Genomic DNA, 18917 nt, shown 5'->3' on the forward strand with positions numbered 1-18917 from the left:
AATTCCGCTCTTGCGGTTTCTACCCTGAATGGTGTCAATTTGCTGCGATTTTTCTCACATTACAGTGACCATATATACACTGTGATTTAATGGCTGTATGCTTTTGCAACACCTGGTTAACACCTGCTTGACTTTGTGGAATAAAAGTGTTACTAAGTTATACTGACTGCCTATTACCTTGGTTTTTGCAACTCTTGTTAACTATATATTGAACATTTTGCCAAGACATTTGCATACTAGATTCATGCCTATTGAGCAAGTGATTTTTCCTCTTTGTTACTATTTGCCTCAGTAATACAGAATTAACACTTACTAATCTGCACATACACCTCACAGACTCAAATATTTGCAGGTAATGTCTAAAAACAAGAATGAGAGCAAGTCTACTAAGCAGCCACTTTTTGCTGATGTACTGAAGTATCTAAGCACTATGTCTGTGAAGAACTCTGCCTCACAATCATCATCTAACCAGCCTCGAAATACTTCAACTGCAATATCAGGGGATACTATGGATCGCCTTTTTCACGAAATTTACACCATTAGTTGTTGTTTGACGGAAATGGATATTAACATTTCTTCCCTTGTAATGGAGACACAATCAATAGGAGCAGACATAGTCCAACTTTACACTAAAATAGAGGATCTAGAACAGCGTCTAGTAGTAGTTGAGAATAAATTTGATTTGGTACAAAGCAGAGATCAAGAACTGTTGCTTCTCCGTAGCAAGCTAGTGGATTTGGACGATCGCAGGAGGAGAGGTAATATTCGCTTCTTTGGTTTTCCAGAAGGAATTGAAGGCCAAAACACTAGAGGTTTTCTGTGCGATGTTCTCCCTACACTGGTTGGCATTCATTTTGATCCAACACTTGAAATTCAACTGGCTCATCGTCTTGGCCCCACGCGTAAAAGCTTAGACTCTCGTCCAAGACCCCTAATCGCTTGTTTTTTGAGACATGAGCAAATCATGCAACTGCTAACAGCAGCATGCACACAATGATTCTTCAGTTATAAAGGTAATGAAATCCAAATGGCGGCTGATTTTTCTCGAGAAACTACTGAATGGAGGAAAGCTTTCCTATCTATGAGACCGCAACTGCGTAAAATGGGCACCAATATGGTTTGTTTGATCCAGACCGTTTTTGGTTCACCAAAAATGGTGATTCAAGAGACTTTTACAATCCAGGAGAGTTACAATGTTTCTTAGATGATACGTCACAGCAGGATATGGACATACAGCACATGCCTATTCCTCAAAATTCTCAAAATCCTCAATTTTCTCATTACCCCGTGGATAGTGCACGCCGGATATAAGGTGCAGGTCTTCAGTGTGGCAGAGAGCCTGACAGGTTGTCCCACACCGAAGAAGATAGAGCCTCAGCTTAACAGTCAGTATCTAGTTTCACCCAAGACCAACATAGAGACACATCTCGTTCTCCTTTAAAATCTGCTTCTGATGGAGAGTAGCTTCTCTGCCGAAGTTTCTCATATTGTTAACTAAAATCTCTAGCTTCTGACCTTTGTGTTCATTTTCATAGAGAAATAAGCATCTTGCATACTTCAGATGCGATGACACTCCTTTAGATAAGGAGTGTCACCAGATAAGTGTTATTTAATCTATCTATTTATTTATTTTCCTATTATTGCTTCTGAATCTCAAATGTACATGTCTATATCTTGCTCATAATCTGAAATTTGCCTAATACATTATTTATTACAGATGATCATTGTCATTGATAATTATCATTCGTACTGTATTGATCCCACCTTTATTTGTAGATTTCTCATGTTACATTTAAAATGAAAATTTTTCACCTCTAAATATTATTTCCCTGGATACTCCTTTAGAATGTCTTTTACGTTTATTTCCTAAGGTACCCTAGATATGTCTGCATATAGGTTTTATAGTATTTAGTTTTCCATTTATAGAATATCACTAAGCATAATTGATTTCCCTGGACCCTCATCATTATTATAAACAATCCTGTCATTTCTTTTATCTCGTGGTGGGTACCCTTATTTATTTTGTTATCATTGCTTCTGAATCCTAAATGTAATGTATCTCTATCTCCCTCATGATTTGAAATGTACCTAATGCATTATTTATTACAGAGACATTTATTATGCAATATTTATAGGTATGATTCATTGTTTCTCATGTATGATTAACACTTTGCTATTTATTTTTCATATCTATCTAACTGGTAAATTTATTGACATTGATAATTATCATTCGTACAGTTTTGATCTCACTTCTATTTGTAGATTTTTTCATGTTATATTTCAAATGAAATGTTCCCATCTTTAAATATTATTGGCATAGATACTCCTTTAGAATGTCTTTTAAGTATATTTCTCGAGTTATCCTAGCTATGGCTACATATAAGCTTTATAGCGTTTAGTCTTCCCCTTTATAGTATGCCACTGCGCATAATTGGAATCCCTAGATCCTCATAATTTTTATAAGTGGACCATACATTTGTTTTATCTCCTGGTGGGTGCCACACCCGGAGCTGTGCTCTAGTGAGCCCAGACGTGCGGTTAAAGTTTTAATATTGTAATACTTTTTATACAATTATTTTGTAATGTATAAGTGTACTTTTATCTTTATATTTACTATACTCTCTTTCACTAGACAGTAAGTCCATACATCTTATTACAAGGTTCACTTACATATGGTTGGTCCTCATGCCTTTCGTGTAATATCTTGGAATGTTTATGCTATGACACATTATATTAGGAGGAAAAAAGTCCTATCTTATCTCCAATCCAAAAAAGTAGATATGGCTCTTCTACCATGAGTCACATCTTGATGAACTTGAATCACAAAAATTGTCTAGGGACTGGGTGGGCAAAGATTTCTACAGTAGTATTCAGGATGACAGCTCCTTAGATACAGGTCCCACTCGAAAACGTGGAGTGGCAATCCTCATTAGAAAAACTCTCCCAGTTATGGTACCCAAAACGTCGGAAGATCCTAATGGGCGTTATGTATTCGTTACACTGCGCATTGGAGATACCCATATATGTGTGGGATCGGTTTATTCCCCGATAGGTACTAAGAAATCCTTCTTCTTGAATTTGAATAGCTTGCTATTAGAGATTGATACTTCAAAATACCTTATGGGAGGTGATTGGAATTTGGTGAGAGATCCAGTTCTAGATAGGACAGGTCCTCTAGATAAACATAATGCTGCTGACAGGGGGCTCATGAACGACATTAATGAAGATAACAGCCTTTTGGACCACTGGCGTCTTTCACACCCAAATGACACTGAATACGCATTTTTATCTCCTACTCACAGAACTCTTTCACGGCTGGACTATTTCTTACTCTCCCAAAGTCTAGTCCAATCAGTTCAGGACTCTCATATTTTAGAAGCATTGGTGTCTGACCACTCTTCAGTCTTACTACATTTGCACATAGGAACCACTAGCCCAGGTCGTACATCTTGGAGGATGAATATTTAAAGACATAAAACACCCAAGGGTAAATACAATTGCAGGCACACCTTCATATTTATCTTTCCTTGAACCAAGGTCCTGTTAACTCCAGTAGGATTATGTGGGCTGCTGCTAAGGCTACTATACGGGGACAACTTATGCGAGATGCTGCTCAAATCAACAAGAAAAGCATTGCGCGACAGAAATAATTGGAACAGGATATTGACCGTTTTACTCGCCTACACACTCATAAATCTACTTTACAAAATCATAAATCCTTAGAACAGGCCCGTATGACATTGAATAGTCTGTTTACCTCCAAGGCTGAATATGCCCTACAAAAAATGAAAGGGAGGCACTATGAACAGGGAGAAAAGGCTGGCAGACTTTTAGCAGCACAACTAAGACAATGTGAAGCTGCCATGGCTATTCCAGCCCTTAAGTCATCTGGTGGTGACGTGTTGACCTGTCCCCAGGATATAGTTAATGAATTTGCTACTTACTATAAATCTCTGTATACCCCAGGAACCCACATAGATTGTGATAACATGTCATCTTTCCTTGCAGGACTTGACCTACCTTCCCTTTCAACAGAAGATGGAGATGGAGAGTTTTTAAATAATGAAATTAGTAAAGAAGAGATTTCTGAAGCTATAACCAAACTTCCATATCATAAAGCCCCAGGGGAAGATGGATTCCCTGTGGAATTCTATAGCTGGTCAGGTAACAACACAATAGATTGTCTACATACTGCATTTCAAGTAGCTGAACATGTATCTTCTCTAGGTAGTCTTTCTAATTAAGCTGTGATAGTAGTCCTGCCTAACCAGGGAAAGATCCACTGCTTTGCAGCAGTTACCACCCCATTTCACTCCTAAACTGTGACATAAAAATTTTGGCCAATATTCTTGCATCTCGTCTCCGCAAAGGTTGTCCCCTCACTAATCCATCATACCCAAGCGGGATTTATACCTGTGTGCTCTTCAAGAAACCATTTACGTTCATTAGCTCATACCCTACATGCTGCCAAAATACTTCAGGATGATGCAATAGCACTATCGCTAGAAGCCGAGAAGGCCTTTGATCGAACTTTTAGCACAATTTGGATTAGGCGATTAGTTCATAAATAAAGTAAGATTGTTATATAAACAACCTACTGCAATAGTTAATTTTGGGGGGTTTGTCTCTGTCACCTCTTTTATTTTTATTGGCTATTGAACCTTTGGTAGCGGCTATCCGTGAGTCGACCTCTGTTGTTGGTATTGCTCTACCAGTGGGAGAATCCAAACTTTACCTTTATGCAGATGATATTTTATTCACCATTACAGATTTATCAAGATCATTACCATCTCTGCTTTAAATTATTGAGAATTGTTCTTCCCTTTCTGGGTAGAAAATCAATTGGGACAAAAGTGAAGTGTTTCCTATATCAGCTGGCACCTTGAAATCTATGATACACGATTATCCCTTTCATTGGCAACCCTCTCGTTTAAAATATCTAGGTATTCTTGTAAATAAGGGTACAGAGGCTATGGTCACAGATAATATAACTCCCTTCCTTACTCAAATGCAAAGGGATTTCGATAAATGGAAAGCGTTGAATTTGCTTTATGGGGTAGAGTGTAAGTGGTAAAAATGATTACTCTTCTATGTTTTCTTTATATGATTGGAATGCTTCCTTTTCACATCCCATTACCCACACTACGCCTCATAGATTCTAAGATAAAATCTTTTATTTGGGGCTCCATAAAACCCTGTTTAGCTATTAGCAAACTTAATGCCCATCACTCCAATGGAGTTCTCAGCCTTCCCTCGATAGAGCATTATTCCCTTGCATTACAATTATACCATCTCACATACATGCTTCAAGACAATTCTAATACACCTCAATGGGTATTTATTGAAATATTTCTGCTGTCCACTGAACAAGGTCTTCCAGATTTATATGGGTCAGCTATAAGCCATCTAGATGCCAGTAACCCTTTTTTATCTGCAATGCGTAAAACATGGCAAAGAACACACCATATCTTGGGCTTTAATCCACAGTTACATGTAAAAGCCCCAATATGGAATAATTAAGGAATTCAAATTAAAAGGAAAGCTCTCTCCTGGCCTCAATGGAAATCAGCAGGTATTCTTACATTGGATCAGATTCTTAAAAATGGAGATCTTAAATCTTTTTCACAACTGGTAGGTGAGTTTAATCTTCCCCCGTTTAAAATGGATACATTTCTCCAACTTAATAACTCCCTTATTAAAGCTTTAGGCACAATACCCTGGACATTACCAATTTCAGCAATTGTGTCTTACATCCACACTTGAGGGGGTCATAAAGGGGTTATCTCTGGTTTATATAAAACAATTACAACACAATTATTTTCTAAACCTTTATCCCATGACCTTAGTTTTAAGTGGCAATCCCGTCTAGGAATCTCCTATTAAGATGAACAATCGATGGCTATATTGGAAAACTTAGATAAAGGGGCTCGGGAGGCTCACTTAAAATTCTGTTTATTTAAAAATATACATGACTGACATTGGTCACCAGTAAAATTCCACAAAGGAGCTTATTATCACATACTAATTGTTAGAGCTGTAATGCCCCTGGCCGTGACATAGTTAATATTTTATGTAATTGCCCTATGGTCAAAACATATTGGTCCTATATAGGCAAGGTTCTACACAACTCTGTTCCTTTACATTTACCACTCTCACCAGCAACTATTTTGCCACATGATCTAAGAGAAGGGTGTCTTGTTCATACTGCATTGGCAATTGCTGAAACTTGCATATTAAAGCAATAGAAATCCCCATCTCCACCATCCCAAGAGAACTGCTTAGCTTCAATGATTCAAACTGCCTCACATGAAAGAATTATATACATGTTCTTACAAGTATGGTCCCCTTTCTTACAAGTACAAGATGTTCCTATGTCTACTTCCAATACCTAATTCACGTTAGTCACCTCAATGAATTTTCAACCAAACCTTTTAGATCCTTCTAGCTCTCCTCCATTGTTGTATCTGGATTATGGTTTATCTGTAGTTTATGTCCCATACATTTTTAATATAGTTATGATATTGTATTATTGAAGGAACTTTATCTTTTAATAGTTTAACTTATTTATTTTATTTAACAGAGGATGTAAGTACGTATTTTGCATAGTAATATTTTATTATCCTATGGTTCTAATATTCACTAACAAACTGCTAGATTACTATATTATTAATATATAATCAACTATTCATATTTTAGTATAAATGTATTAATCTAATTTGTGGGAATATCTTCTAAATTGCTACTGTTTCCTCACATGATATTCTTAAATTGTGTTATATTTGTCTTTCTATTTATAATTGCGGTCATCTATTTCCCTATATTGACAAGCATCTTAAAATATGTTTTCTTGTATTTATGAAATGCTAATAAAAAATTACCACAAAAAACATTTATAAAGAAATTGCTAGAAGATGAAGGTCTTTTTCAGAGCAGCATGTTTAGATAGTCAAATAGTGCCCCCTTAAAATGAACCTGTGCCCGCCTTCCTGGAAAAGGAGAAACACATCAAATGTGGTACAACCTTTTGTTATCAAATTGACACAAGACTAGAAGTTCTCTGCAGAATACAATGCCTCTGCAACCTACAATACTATTTTCTCATCTCTGACTACTTAAAGTAATAGCTCACAAGTAGTGAATAAAACCGACAAGGGTCTATTCACAAAGGCCTTTTGTAGTAAGAAATAAAAGACTCCTGTATTACCTTTTTATGTTCTCTTAGATATTTGTGTATTGACACCAATGCATCTAAAATGGGAATATTCAGGAAATATTTGTATACAATGAGTACAAATAGAAGGGTCTCTGCCCTATTTGCACTTTTACTAATAGACATTTGAAAGTGTCAGGGCTGATTCACAAAGGCATATAATATTATATGAAAGAAAACTCCTGTAGTACTATGTCCCTCACTCATAATTGCTCATGTGATTTGTTCCATTTGGTTTAAACGCTGCCAATCACTACATGTTATAGGAAACTGGATTTAATGTCTAAATGGTCAGTCAAAATAAATCCAGTATTTGTATAAACTCTGCTAGCATTCATATTTCCCAAATACAAATTGTGACAGTCCAAAAAGAGACTTGCCAACACATTTAGGGGGATATGCACAAGAAAATATCAGAGCACGGTGTAATGCCAGATTTGGCAGCGCCACACTCCAACATTTTCAAAATGCTAGGATGCACCGTATTTACAGAAATACAGCACACCCATGCTTATCCCCTAGTTAAAAAGCTGCCTAGCGCCAGCCCAGGCACCCTTGCACAATGGTGCAAGGTTGCCTGCGCTGCAAGGCTATTGTTTATGTGCAGGAAGGGAAACCTTCCTGCACATAAACAATCTTTAAATGTGATTTGCTGTTTCTATGTGTGTTGCAGAATACAGCACACATAGAAAGAGCTAAATACGAGGAGAAATTAATAATTTCTCTTCTTATTGCCATCCTAAAACCAGGTTATACCTGGCCTTCGTTTTTACAGTGCCCCATCCTTGTAAATATGGGGCAGCATCAGAAAGCAATGGGTGTTGCAATGGAACACCCACTGCAATCCCTTTGCCACAGAGAACTGCTGCAGAAAGGGGCATAACACCACGTTGTAAATTTGAGTTATGGAGCAACGCCACCTGAATGTCAGAAAAAGAGATGCTCCTATGGCATTTGGGGCTTGTAAATATGCCCCTTAATGTTCCTGAAATTTGACTGCTGGAATGCAGTCGTGTTGCTGTGAATGCTATAAAACAAACATAAGCAAGCCAGGTAAAATTAATCTATACAAATCACCATAATTGGTTTCCACAAAAAAAGAACCCATGTTGCCCTAACATGATCAATAAAATCCAAATGCTAAGTATATGCAATTTTCATTTTATTGCCACTGCTACAACACCTTGTGGAACTTTTTGCAATTTTCACAAAGTTTTCACCACCCATCTCCCCCACGCAAAAATCAAGATGTTTTACAGCAATATAATCACAAGAAAGGCCAATATTTTATCCTAAAACATGTCCACGGGTGACATTCTTTCCAGAAAACATTTGCCTTTATTCTCCAACACAACATTGTGGTAGATGTATTCCTTTATTCTCTCATTTCCATTTAAATCTTTATTTGCGGTAAAAAAAAGATCAGTTTTCAATGAGGTTATCTCACTTAAACAGTTAGCATAGCCCAGTTTTTAATTATTTAATCTCCTTCAAGCTTTTCAGATAAATGTAAGCTTGGGGGTCATTATGCTAGCGGTGAATCTACCACTGGCAGCCTGCTGGTGGTGTATTCACCGCCATGGTGCAGCCATTCTCCGCCCGCCAGATGAGGATGGCAGGTGGTCTGCTGATAACCGGGAAGTCCGTCCGCGACGGGTCCGACACAGGCAATCATTACAATTGCCTGTCGGACCCACCCACATCCACAAAATGATGGCGGTGCCTAGCATGCACCGTCCGCCACATTAGGATGCTGCATCCCCGCCATCCTGTGTATGGTGGTTCATCTGCCATTCACAGGCTGGCGGGGATGCACTTTGGGGGCCCGGTGTGGGCTCCCATTTGCAGGGTCACTTTAGTTGCGCACTTGGGGGGCACCGATGGTGCCCCCCAATATTTCCCTGTACAATGTGACAGGCAGCACGTGAGTCCTGCCACATAGTGCAGGGAAATACACAACATGCATTTTTACCATTGCGGCGGGTGCTGCAGCCAGCAGCACTCACGGCAATGGTAAACATGCACAATGCGACTGCCACAGTGGCCATATACGTAGCTGGTCCAAATCCCTGTGACGATGGTGGACTGACTTAAGTCTGTCCGTTATCATAATGACCCCCTCTTGTTAGGAGATGTTTGACTGGAATGCTGTGGAAAAATTCAAATAGATAAATGCTATTTTAGTAGCAACCAAAGAAATAATAAAATAACTTACCACAGTTAAAAGCTTTCAATAAGGCCACATAGCATTGTGACACATTTATTATTTTCACTGTTTTCATTTATGTTTCAATTTGCATATTAGCATTAAGTACTGATCAATGTTCGTTGTGTAGCCTAATTGTCACTGAGATAATCTCCCTGCATAATGGCATTTCACTCACGTTATGCTTTCCAGAGGGCCATAACCATGGCAGGTGATTCTGTCTTTGAATGATGTAGAAGAAATCTAGTAGTAAAATATTTACAGCCAAAATAAGATACATCAAATGTTGGATCTAGAATATACTTATATTTTCAATATTGATGCCTCCAATATTACAGTGGTAAATTCCTAAAAAGGCTGGCGTATGAGAGCACTACGCAACTGAACACAATATTGTATTGCTAGCTACATATTTGTTCAACTTTGGAAATGGGGTTCTCAGATCTTGAACAGCACTCTCAAGACTCATTTAAAAATTCATCTTTATCACAGTCTACTCACCTGGATCTCCAAGATAACAATTGCCAGGGCTTGAATACGAATGTGGTGCTTGTTCAGCAAATAGGTCACACGAGAATGGACAACGCAAATAATGAGTGAAGATCTAAGATCCTTGCAAAAAAAATCCCACATGTACCTACTTAATTATATGAAAAGTGACGGCACATGTTGATGGCTGACAATATACTTCTGGACTGACTTATGTCAAGACTTGTAAATTATTTCTAATATGTAGTTGACAGCAATCATATCTTTTCTTTCCCTTTATATTCTTTGTACTTCAAGTGCCTCAGCAGCTCTCTAGTAACATACCAAGAATTACTTCCATGTCTATTCTTTGCACCATTATGTTGATTTGATATATCGTTACCATTTCAATCTGATACAAAATAATTTCCCTGCCAAACCAGCCTGAATGCCCTCACAGTCCCACCCAGCTGTGTCAAAAGAATTTCAAATTCCAGGTACAGCAAGTAACGAGGTGTGGAGAAGTCTATTTATTGAGGATGCAAATCTTTAAGGAATAGCAGCAACTGGGGCAACAGATTTGTGAATGTTTCCAATGTGAGTAGAAACATTGGGCCCTGTTTACAAAGATAAACGTAGTCATAAATAAATGTTTTCGCCCATATTTACCTTTCTAACCCTGCCAGAACTTCACAAAGAGATTTCTGGCAGTCATAAATGCTTTTGCCAGTGCAGATTTCTTGCCCACAAGTGTAGCTAAATTTGGGCTAGTAAATCTCACTCAAGGGATGTAGATGTTCCCAGGTATGGTTTGTCATTGAAGTTTGGAAACACCCACAAACATGCACACTTGTGAACATGCCCAAACTCCTCCTCAGTCCCTTTGCACCTGGATAGAAATCGGAACTGCTCACTTTCAGAATTGCTGGGACTGTAGGAAAATCGACTGCTTCACTGGGAAAATATATATCCCACAAATAAAATATATCTTTATAAAGTATGATCTATCTCCTTGTGTGGAGTTCTTGACTACGGAAGTCATAGGAGCCTTTTTAGGGAAGTCCATGACCTTCCCAGAAGTGCACTTGAATGCTTTCCGGCCGACATAGTAATAAGGCCCTTAGTGTAATAAGGTAGCCCATTGTTAGTCTTTGGGCGAGATAACCTTGCTGTGGGGAAAAACGACTTTGGACACTTACAGACACATGCACTAAGTTTTAAATACTATTCACCCTGCCCTGCAAGCTGCTAGGTCCTACTTTCAGAGTGACTTATATGTATTAAAAAACAAGGTTCAGGCCTGTCAACAAGTTTATTTTGCCAGGATGAAACGGCAGTTTAAAATTGCACTACAGGCTGGAGAGGCAGACCTGAGGAATGTTTACAGGGCTATTTTAGTGGGTGGCCCAATGGGTGCTGCAGACCACTAATTGCATTATATTTAAAGGCCTGGGGACATGTACTACCATATACAGGGAATTATAAGTAAATCAAATTGACCAATCAATGTCTACCAATGTTACCATGTTTAGAAATGAGAGCACTTGTTACCAGAAGTAAAGTGTGCAGAGTCCTAAAATCCAACAAAAACGGATTCGGCAAAGGAAGGAAAAACTCTGGGGAGTCTGTGTAGAAAGGGCCAAGTCAAATACAACACCCCCCTTGAGTGCTGAATGTAACATCCATAAACTTAGCGTTGGTGATTGAGGGAGTGGCACCCTGCACTTAGTATAAATTAGGAACATTACACCAACCAAATTGTACCCACCAGATTGTACACGGAATAATGGTGTGACTGCATTTTCTTTCCATTCAAGATGAATCTGTTTTTTGTACCATCTTCAAGTGCACTGTGTTCTGGCCCAATTATAGTGTACTCTATCAATTCCTGTTTGAATGATGCCTCTCACACCACATGATTTTGGATACTCCGCCTATCAAATTTTAATGTCTGCATTCTTATGTCTCTTTCCTTGCTTTCCTTGTTTTAAGTATGATCATCATCTTCCTGAAGTGATGTGTTCTGTGCCCCTTACTACCACTGGGCAACCATTAGGATCCCTAGCCTCTGGGGAACCCGGCAGCGCATTATGTCTTTCTGCTCAGAAGGGGTGAGGAAGCAGATGGAGATGTAGGGGAAAATCTGCTCAGCATTTGCTCATTAAAACATTTCTTTTACATTGTTGTCATTGTATCTGTTGGACGAGAAAAAAACAGGAGCACTAGCAGAAAAGCACTAGGTAGGGAAATACAATAAACAAGCTTTAATTTTTACTATCATAGCTAATTATTTAACTTGTAAAATAATATTTATTTTTTATTTATTTATTTATACGTTTTGTATAGCGCTTGCTGGACCCAAAGGTATCAGAGCGCTTCACATCAGGTAAAATTATGCGCCTTAACGGCGAAGGCAGAATCCACAGTTGGTAAAACTTAAGAGCATTGCATACAACATTACCATACAGTTCTTGTGATCAAACAAGGGTTGCGGCTGCGGAGATTGAAACAGAGGAGTTCCTTTGCTGATAGCGAGAGGGGAGTCCATCAAGTCGGACGAGGTGTGGAAGAATCCCGGTGATTATAATTCTAAGACGACTGTTCCTTCGACCACAACAGGGATGTGATGCGTTGTCTAACTTTTTCCAGAGTGTCATGTGTTCTTCCCGTTAAGTTCAGGTGCGCTCAGGGAAGAGGGCTTTGAGTAGGGTCTTGAATTTCGGGAAATAGGTGGTCGTTCTAATGTGGGGGTGAATGGAGTTCCAGATCTTGGGTGCATTTCCCGCAAAGGATTTACTTGTGGTTTTGCATTTTCGAGGTTTCAATGGAATGAGAAGGAGCGTGATGGAGCTTCTGAGATTCCTGGACTTGCCGGCCCATTTGAGTTTCGCGGCCAGGTATTCTGGTTTGCCTGTGTGAAGGGCTTTGTGCGTAAGACATGCTGTTCGGAAGTTGGCTTATTGTTCAATTGGGAGCCATTTCAGCTCCTTGAGTGCGGGAGAAATGTGATCGAATTTCTTAGTTCCTGTGACCATTCTAGCTGCTGCATTGAGGGTGGTTTTCAAGGGGCCTAGCTGAGATTTGGCTGATCCGGTCAGGGCTGCGATTCCATAGTCAATTCTGGAGAGCACCAGTTCTTGAGTGGCCTGTTGAAGGTCTTTCGGAGGAAGGAAGGGTTTTATTTTGTAAAGAAGTTTCAGATTGAGAAGCGCGCTTTTGGCAGATCTAGAGATGTGTTTTTTCATGTCTAGTTTGGGGTCTAGGGTGATACCTAGAGACTTTACCGAGTCCGTTGGTATGAGGCTGCCATTGAGGGCATCGATGGCTTCAAGCCATTCTTCGATTTGTTTTTTTTTGTCTCTGTTGGAGATGAGTAGAACTTCAGTTTTCTCTTGATTAAGTTTAAGGTGGTTCTGTGAAAACCATTGTTGAACCTCTTTGAGCGTGCCATTTAGTTTGTGCATGTCCTCCATGGAGGTGGTTTCCAGATAAATCTGCGTGTCATCCACGTAGAGGTGGAAGGGGATGTTGGAGTTCCTGAGTAGTGTGGTGAGGGGTTCCATGTAGATATTAAAGAGTTGCAGAGAGAGTACTGACCCTTGTCGGACTCCTCTGATGACGGGTAGTGGGTCGGATTCAAAGTTTTTAATTTTTATTCTTTGCGAGCGGTTGTGTAGAAAGGAGGAGAACCAGTTTAGGACCGTCATTAATGCCTGCTCTTTCTTGAAGGACTTTGAGGAGCAGGGTGTGATCAACTGTATCGAAAGCGGCCGAAAAGTCTAGGAGAATGAGAAGGCAGCATTGGTCTGAGTCAAGTGATTTGTGTAGATCATCTATGACGTTTAGGATTGCAGTTTCAGTGCTGCATCCCTTTCTGAATCCCGATTGGTGTGGGTCTAGGAGCTTGATGTTCTCCAAGTGTTGGGTTAACTATGGCAGAACACATCTTTCCAGTATTTTGGATAGGAGAGGTAGGTTCGACACGGGTCTAAAGTTGTTCATATCCTCCGTGAATAGGCCAGGTTTTTTTTTTGTGGCGGCGTGACTTGGCTGACCTTGAGGCAGTCAGGGATACTTCCCAAGCTCAGCGAGCTGTTGATGATCTTGCACCACATTGGGACTAGGATGTGTTTCAGGTCTTTGGCCAGGTTAGTAGGAAGCGGCTCTAGGGAGTGGGATGACGGTTTGGCGTTGGCAATCAGATTGACTATGTCTGCTTCCTGAATGGGAGTGAAGACAGACTAGTGAGTGGGTGGGTTCCCTGGGGTGCTGACCATCAATGCAGGTGTCTTGGTCTCCCTATGAAAGGAGGGATATGTGTTGAGAGAGAGATCGATCTTGGCGATTTTTTTGTTGAAAAAGCTGGCAAAGTTGTCACATTGGATGTTTGGCTTCTGATGATCTTAAAGAGTTCTTTGGGTAGTTTTTTTGCATTGTCTAGAGCGGAGCAGAAGAAAGAAGTCTTTTTGTTCTTGATGTGCTTATTGTAGTTTCTGCGTGCTGCCTTGAGTTGATTGCGGTGAAGGGCGGAGGGATTGCTCCTCCAGATTCTTTCTAGGGATCTGAGATGTCTTCTTTCATCATTGATGTCAGAGGTGAACCAAGGTCTGTAGAGGGTGTTTCTGTTTTTTTTTAGTTTCAAAGGTGCCAGGCAGTCTAAGGTGGCCGTCATGTTGGAATGGTAGAGAGAGGTAAGATCTGTGGTTGAGAGGTGCTCCGTCGTACTCGGGAGGATCGTGCTTAGATCTTCCTCAAGGTTGTTCCGTGAGCTTGTTTTATGGGTTGAGTTAGGGCCGGTTGGTTGATATGGAAAAGAATAATGTTATGATCTGACCAGTCTACTGGAATGATATAGTCAATAGTGATAGTGTTTCTGTCTGCAATGATTGCGTCCAGTATCGCTCTTCTGTGGTGTGTTTCTTCTGAGCAGTGTTGTATCAGATAATTTTCTAGCAGAAGGCTTTTGAGGGATTGGATGAGCGGGTTATTTGTTTCATTCCATCTTATGTTGAGATCGCCCAGGATTATGCTGTTGGCTTTGTTGAGCGCGCAGTGGGTGATTAAGTCAAAGAGCTGCGCTCCAAATTCCTTGGAATTACCTGGAGGGTGGTACAAGAGATGGCAGAGTATCGATCTGTTCGCGCATGATTTGAAGTTGATTGAGAGGCATTCGAAGGAGCTATACAGGCACGGTGAGCTTTCCGTGATAGAGAAGATACTTTTATGAATGATAGCTAAGCCTCCATCTCTCTGCTTATGTCGGTCTTTGTGGGTTATTGAAAATCCGGGCGGCACCAGCATGTCCATGATGGGGTCGGACAAGGTGGTGAGACAGGCTTCCATGATGAAAGTTACATCTAGGTCATGGGAGAGGATAGCTTCTGCTAATTCTGTTGCATGTTTGGAGGCAGATCTGCTGTTGATGAGCATGCATTTGATGGGGTGTTCTTCTTCGGACCTCGACTTGCTGGGTTGGGCTCTGGCTACGGAGGTTAGGTGTGCCGGGGGTCTAGGGATTCTAGGGTGGGATGTTCCCTACCCACTCCTGTAATTACTTGAATCAAGGTTTTGGGTGAGGAGTTCAACATTGCGTCCTGTGTTAAGGCAGGTGGGGTCCCTCTCTGAGAATGCTCTGCGGTGATGTGGTCAGGGTTCGCGGGGTGGTCATAAGATGAGGCGAGTGTGGTCGCTTCATGAGGGGAAAGGGAGGGTTTCGTTCTCCGTTTGTCCGCTCGCTTCTCTGTCTCTGGTTTAGTGATGGGCAGAGGAGATCTGGGGGGAGCGGGGGTCAGTTGGGGGAGGAGATTTGAACGTTCTGGGAAGGGTGGGGGTAGGGGGGCAGCAGGCTGTTGGGTGGACAAACAAATTTTAGATAGGGAGGATAGGGTTTCATTCAGGCCTAGGACCAGGGTTACAATCTGAGCTTCCAGAAGGTTGAGGCGATGCGACATGTTGTTTGTGTGGGTGGGGGGAAGGTGGGTGGTGCTCTGAGTTGGGGATGAGTGTGCGGTCCTGTCTTGTTGAAAGATGGTGGGCAGGCTGCATGTATCGTTGTTTCTAATAGGGTTCAGTGGAGGTGGGGGAACTAACTCTGTGGTTTCAGCCTGAGCTTCAAGAAGGCTGAAGCGATGCGCCAGATTATTTGTGTGGGTGGGAGGGGGAAGAAGGGTGGTGTTCTGTGTTGGGGAGGAGTGTGCGGTCCCATTTTATTGTTTTTTCTAGTAGGGCTCAGGGGAAGTGAGAGAGCTATCTCTAGCTGGGTGATTGGCTGGGCTGTGGGTGGTTGTGGGGGCGGGCCATGGAGCCATTGTGAATGGGAATGGGAGTGGGGCTCTTCTCTGGTGTGCTGACTATGATTGGTGGTGGGGTAGAGTTGGGTGGCGGTTGGCACCTTGCACCTTGCACGTCACGGGGGACGGTTGGTGGTAGATGTTGTTGGGAGGCGGGGGAGGGGCTCGGGGAGAGGGCTTGTGCGGGGTCCTATGTCTTGCTGGGAGTTGGAGTATACCCGTTTGGGAGGTCTGCACGTGTGGTGTGATACGGGGTGTGGTCCTCTTCAGCGTGAGAAAAAGGGAGTCAAAGAACTCGAGGTTATCATTTTTTGCCTGTATCAGGATGGTGCCATTCTCGAAAATGGTTGTAGCCGGTAAGGGTTTGGTGTTTCTGTAGGGAGATAGTTTACGGTTGTGAGCTGTGATGGTGGTTTTGGAGACAAGGAGGTGTGAGTTAAGGATGTTAACCCAATGGTGCCCTCTAGATGAGCAGCGGTACGTATCAACAATTAGCGTTTCAGGGAATTGTCTGATAACTCTGAGTTTAAAGAGTTTTTTGGCTTTAACAGAGAGTCTGTGGGGGCAAGTTACAGCGAAGGTGTTCTGACCGTGGGGAGTTAGGTAGTTCGGGGTTGGGCACGGGCAGTCGTCAGATTGCATGGCTGGTGGCATCTTGGCTAGGCTGAGGAAGGGGGTATTCCTTTAGTGTGTGGGGGGTGAGTGCCGTGCCGAGGGGGGGCTGCTTGATGAGGTGCAAGGTGGTGCGGTTAAAGGGGAAGACTCTCTGGAGGAAGTTGTTCCTACTGTGGTGTGCCCCCGGTCTCACCCCTTTGGGGTGCACCACGTGATGAGGGTACCACTAACCCGATGTTGCTGGGTCGAGGTGAGCCTACTCTCTGAAGTTATTCCCGGTCTTGGTCAGTGCTACCAGACCAGGTGCTCAACTAGGCTGCTCCTTCCTTGCGGCTCTCTCGGGGGGATTCAATCTAGAGTGAGGCCTGCTAGATAGGTCATGCGGAGGTACAAACCTCCTACCGGCAGGATGTATTATCCTGAAGGAGAGAGTGGGCGGTAGGGGTATGTGCCCCTCCGAGTGTATAAGCTGGCTGGCACCAGCATATCTATGCGCCTGGCACCAGCATATCTATGTATTCAGTGATTTTGTCATATGGGTGGCCATTTTGGGGTCAGGCGGCCCCTGTGCAATAATGTGGGTTAGGAGCTCTGCGTCCTCAAGGGTAATCGTGTTTAAGACGCCCTCTTTCCTTTTGACCAACTTGGGTGGTTCTCCTCTGACGTAAGGCCTTAAGAGCTGAGCCGCCAGAGGCACGTCTCTTCTGCCTGGGGGCTGTATTACCTTGATTGGAAAATGCAGGCAGTGAGACTCTGATGCTCTCCGGATGTGTGAGAGATCTTGCACGAGAACATTGATAGCATGAGATAGCATGAGAACATTGCTTGCCTGTCCCTTTCCAAATCTGCTGCCGTTCAGAATCATGTGGCATTAGTTACAAAACTGTAACAGCCTAGGAAGACTCTGATAGTGGCCATGTGCTGCTGTCTTCCACGGGTCATGTAAGTCAATTTAGCGAGGGAAGAATCACCCCGACAAAAGGCTTTACTGTGTCTCTACACAGCCCAGCCAGAGAGAGTTATATAAGGGATAGCGTGGAAGCAGCGGTGCTCCAGTCTACCCAGTGCCTTTTCATTGTGCCCACAGCTGTTGCTAAGTGAGAGAATGATCACTACCTTGAGCTTGAACCCAGGTAAATAAAGAGTCATGTTAGGAAGGGGCAGTCTCAGGTCTACAAAACACTGGCAGCTGTTAGGCATCTGTGGCCTGCAACTTCAGTGGTTTCATCCTGTATGGGCTCAATTACTGCTAAACACTTGGAGCATGCTCGGGAGACTGCCTTAATTTTTTTCTTGGGTTTCTAAATGTATACAACTGATTTGAAGCTGTTCTGGGTGAGGAACTTGTGCACTGCTACAGTGCAGGAATGCAATACTGGAGTGAGGTGCACTAGAGGAGACTATACTAGAGGGGATCCTTTAGAGGAGATAGATCCGTTAGAAAGGGGAGCTTTACAGAGGAGGGGCAGGGACAGGCCAATAAGGCAGTCCAGTAGTGCCAGATGGGGTGGTCTGACAGGCCAGTGTGGATGCTTGTATTTTTTTATTTTATGTTTGTGGGCTGTTTTATGGTCTGGTGGGCTGATTTCTACTGTTAATTTCAAACACTGCCTTCAACAACTGCAAATGCATGCGGTCTCCAATACCTTCCAAAACAAATAGATATTCTAACTTTACAAGATCAAAACTGCCCTGATTTGCAAACATGGGTCACATTTTTACCTATCTGATTCACTAATGAGAGCCACTTTTATTTTGGTGCTCAAGCCTATTTTCAGTTCCAGTCCTACCCTGAAGTGGGATGCTTCAGGGGGTGTGAGGTGCTTTAGAGCAGAGGTACTTTAGAAATGGTGTGCTTTATGCGAAAAAGGTGGTATACATGATAGATGTGTTCTACAAGAGCAGACGCTTTACAGAAGATAGTTTCTTTAGATAAAAGATGTTCTTTGCCAGTACTCTAGTCAAATTAGTTCAGAAAATGGGCTAACCTAGAACTAATTGCAATACAATTTCTGTGAGTGGATTCTTATTGAAAATTTTCCATAGAAAACAATGGTGAAAAGTCTACCACTCTATCATGACGCGTTAATCCAATATGGCGGCTTTTCAAAATGGCTGCCCATTATTT

This window comes from Lissotriton helveticus, chromosome 10 (genome assembly GCF_964261635.1).
Source record: "Lissotriton helveticus chromosome 10, aLisHel1.1, whole genome shotgun sequence".
Classification (NCBI taxonomy): Eukaryota; Metazoa; Chordata; class Amphibia; order Caudata; family Salamandridae; genus Lissotriton; species Lissotriton helveticus.